The sequence below is a fragment of the Sphaeramia orbicularis genome, unplaced genomic scaffold (genome assembly GCF_902148855.1).
Source record: "Sphaeramia orbicularis unplaced genomic scaffold, fSphaOr1.1, whole genome shotgun sequence".
Taxonomy (NCBI): domain Eukaryota; kingdom Metazoa; phylum Chordata; class Actinopteri; order Kurtiformes; family Apogonidae; genus Sphaeramia; species Sphaeramia orbicularis.
Window position 1 is genome coordinate 134,644 of NW_021941584.1, and position 4,586 is coordinate 139,229.

The following is a 4,586-nucleotide window of genomic DNA, read 5'->3' on the forward strand; positions in this document are numbered from 1 at the left end:
GTCTGTTCTGGTCTGTTGTGGTCTGTTCTGGGGTCTGTTGTGGTCGGCCTGGGTCTGTTCTGGGATCTGTTCTGGTCTGTTCTGGGGTCTGTTCTGGGGTCTGTTGTGGTCGTCCTGGGTCTGTTCTGGGGTCTGTTCTGGAATCTGTTCTGGTCTGTTCTGGTCTGTTCTGGGGTCTGTTGTGGTCTGTTCTGGGGTCTGTTCTGGTCATCCTGGGTCAGTTCTGGTCTGTTCTGGGGTCTGTTCTGGGGTCTGTTCTGGGATCTGTTCTGGGGTCTGTTGTGGTCTGTTCTGGGGTCTGTTCTGGTCGTCCTGGGTCAGTTCTGGTCTGTTCTGGGATCTGTTCTGGTCTGTTCTGGGGTCTGTTGTGGTCTGTTCTGAGGTCTGTTCTGATCGTCCTGGGTCAGTTCTGGTCTGTTCTGGGGTCTGTTCTGGGGTCTGTTGTGGTCTGTTCTGGGGTCTGTTGTGGTCGGCCTGGGTCTGTTGTGGTCGACCTGGGTCTGTTCTGGGGTCTGTTCTGGTCGTCCTGGGTCTGTTCTGGTCTGTTCTGGGGTCTGTTGTGGTCGGCCTGGGTCTGTTCTGGGGTCTGTTGTGGTCTGTTCTGGGGTCTGTTCTGGTCGTCCTGGGTCAGTTCTGGTCTGTTCTGGGGTCTGTTCTGGTCTGTTGTGGTCTGTTCTGGGGTCTGTTGTGGTCGGCCTGGGTCTGTTCTGGGATCTGTTCTGGTCTGTTCTGGGGTCTGTTCTGGGGTCTGTTGTGGTCGTCCTGGGTCTGTTCTGGGGTCTGTTCTGGGATCTGTTCTGGGATCTGTTCTGGTCTGTTCTGGGGTCTGTTCTGGGGTCTGTTGTGGTCGTCCTGGGTCTGTTCTGGGGTCTGTTGTGGTCGTCCTGGGTCCGTTCTGGGGTCTGTTCTGGTCTGTTCTGGGGTCTGTTGTGGTCTGTTCTGAGGTCTGTTCTGATCGTCCTGGGTCAGTTCTGGTCTGTTCTGGGGTCTTTTCTGGGGTCTGTTGTGGTCTGTTCTGGGGTCTGTTGTGGTCGGCCTGGGTCTGTTGTGGTCGACCTGGGTCTGTTCTGGGGTCTGTTCTGGTCGTCCTGGGTCTGTTCTGGTCTGTTCTGGGGTCTGTTGTGGTCGGCCTGGGTCTGTTCTGGGGTCTGTTGTGGTCTGTTCTGGGGTCTGTTCTGGTCGTCCTGGGTCAGTTCTGGTCTGTTCTGGGGTCTGTTCTGGTCTGTTGTGGTCTGTTCTGGGGTCTGTTGTGGTCGTCCTGGGTCTGTTCTGGGGTCTGTTCTGGGATCTGTTCTGGGATCTGTTCTGGTCTGTTCTGGGGTCTGTTGTGGTCGTCCTGGGTCTGTTCTGGGGTCTGTTGTGGTCGTCCTGGGTCCGTTCTGGGGTCTGTTCTGGTCTGTTCTGGGGTCTGTTGTGGTCGTCCTGGGTCTGTTCTGGTCTGTTCTGTTCTGGGGTCTGTTGTGGTCGTCCTGGGTCTGTTCTGGGGTCTGTTCTGGTCTGTTCTGGGGTCTGTTGTGGTCGGCCTGGGTCTGTTGTGGTCGTCCTGGGTCTGTTCTGGGGTCTGTTCTGTTCTGGGGTCTGTTGTGGTCCTTCTCTTGTACCTGGACGCTCCAGCAGCGACACCTCCAGCCTTCCACTGTATTTCTGTCCACCTCTGCACACACAGACACTCATCCTTTCACGCCTACACTACTGACACACTGATGTTCACTGGATTTTCAGTTGCTTTGTTTTAGATGAAAATGAAAGACCACCTTCTCTGTCTCCACTTTTTTTTGCAGTCTATGAACCAGACTTTGTTTCTTCTTCCTTTCTTATAGTTCTATCATAATCGTGACTCTATCTTTTATTCTGTCCTGCACTTTATTCTTCCCCCTCACTTTTATCACACATGATTTATATTTAAAGATGGACCACAGGATGTTTTTGAGGCTCCAAAGGAAACTGTTGAGACCACAACTATTCCTTGAAAAATGTTAATATTGTAGTGTTTTTAAGAAGAAGTGAAATGCAAATTATGGGTGTTAAGCCTTTCTGGAGACAAAATCTAGTGGTCTCCCATGACAAAAAATGATGTTGAAACTAGCAGCTTTCCATTGAAACATAGCCCAGTCTTTATGCTCTATCAAACTGATGTTGGTTTAGGAGATGAGAAGTGACTCACTGCAGCAGTTAGGCATAAATAACTTATGTGCTTAGTTAAATCCAGCCAAGTCCACAGAAAAACCTCACAACTATTTACTTCTATATTATGTTATGTATTATTATGTGTATGTGTTAAGTTTACATGTCTCTGTTCTAAGAATCTGTCTGAGTGTTTTTAATGCACAACAGAGCCCAGCAGTGTGTAAACAAAACAAAAGTGTGCATTTCTTAAAAAGCTTAACCCATCCAGACCCACACAGCCACTGGTGACCAACATCATCTACTGACCTAAACTGTTTCATACCTGCTGATCCACTATCCTGTAGGGCTGCACGATTTTGGCAAAAAAAAAAAATCCCGATTTTTTCCTCTAAAAACTCGATTTTCGATTTTGATTTCGATTTTTGCGTAAAACTACAAAAGACAACAGAAGTCAGCATGTCGTTTTCGTGAGCAGCCAACAATGCAAGGCACTGCTCTGACCTCAAATCTGTGATGGTATCACGTGATGAACCCACAGAAGTTTATTTGTTCTTAATTAAATTTTTATTGAATGAAGTAGAGTATACAAACAATGTATACAACAAGAAAATAACATAAGTTTGCCAGGGGGAATACACTATAATACAATGTCCAAATCAGAGCAAATACTTATGTTTTTTATACCTTTTTTATACCAGCCTTTTTGTTTCCAGATTTATCGAACAGCTTTAAATAAAGTTCAACATCTTTCAAAAAATAAATAATATTTGGTTTTGTGTTACAGAACTTACATTTGTGAATGAAAAATTTAGCAAGTAAGAGGACTAAATATATATATATATATATATATATATATATATATATATATATATATATATATATATATATATATATATATATATATATATATATATATATATAATTTATTTATTTTATTTTATTTTTATTTTTTTCCTCTGGGTATCTGGCCCACAGCAGTGATACCAGTGTAAGTCAGTGACAGGCATCAGTCGTTCGTGCGTGGACCACGTTATTATGACTGATCCACATGTGGTTCTATTTAAACTGGGGGATCCGTGCGTGGAACAGACCGACCCAGGACACGCTGGAGGGATTCTGTCACTGGAGCTGGTGGATGTGTGTGGGCACAGGGCTGTGTGGGCTCCTCTGCTGAGGCTGATGACCCTGAGACCCGGACCCAGTTCGGAAGAAGACAGTACGGTACAGATCCGGGACAACGCAAGATGAGTGATCCGCATGCAGTTCTATTTCAGTTGCGGGATCCGTGCGTGAAGCCACGGCTTATATTGCTGCAAGTACTGCGGGCTCATGAACAGATTTAACGTCCGGTCATTACACGGACTTCTGTGACAGACATCTGTCACTGAGAGGAGGAGGAGCCTACGGGAGCCCGTAAGCGCGCGGCCCGCAGGCACGAGACAGATGAAATCGATTTTACGATTTCCCGTTTTTAAAAATCGTCCTAATTAAAAAATCCGATTTCGATTTAAAATCGATTAATCGTGCAGCCCTACTATCCTGTCAATCCATGTCAATAATTGGTGTAAATGTAGTTCTTCATCTTTTCATGGTCATCAGAAATGACCCATCTGGACGTTCAGAAGCTCTGTAGTTACCGTGGAAACACCGTCATCTTCTACAGCATTGATTCCCCAGTCAAACCCATGGAGTTGGACCAATGACAGTGGATGGACACACTGGGTTTTACGTTCAGTTACTGATATCTTTGCTGAAAAAGTCATGTTTTATTCAGTTTTCTCTGTTTTTGATATGATAGCCTCAACTTTAATCTGATCTTTTATGAACATCTACATGATCAGTAAATGAAATAAAGGAAAATACATGATTTACACTGAAAAAATGCAAAAAAAGGAAGATAATATTATAATCAGTGGTGATAAATCACTTAAGAAAGGTTTAATACAGAGAAAAGTTCATTTGGGAACTGCCACAAAAGTAGCACCGGGTCTTTATGGTTTAAGTATTAATAGCAAAATGAAAATATTCCACTGCAAGTAAAGATTCTTTCAAATCCCTTTTGGTCAATTCATTGTTTGTTTCCAAAGCTTGAGAAACTTGCGGAAAGAGTGACACTTTATTTTTACAAGCAAATGCTTTCCAAACATCCGGCCCTTCTCTGTTACGTGATATCCACGATAAACCGAGAGTAAGTTTCTCTGGGCCAGATTTAGTTTTTAATAGATAACCCGCACTAGAGTTTTGGTGATCCACGTTACGCAGTGTGTCAGACTACCGCATTTACGCACATGACGTACGGTCATGAAAGCGGAAAAGGGCGGAGTTCATCTCCAAAATAAAACTAAGATATTTTTGGGAGATTAAAAAAAAAAAAACCTGCTTGAGAACAGGTGATCTGTATATCAAACACAATTTGACAGTCGTCATAATTAATAAGAGTATTAAATAGGTTATAAAAG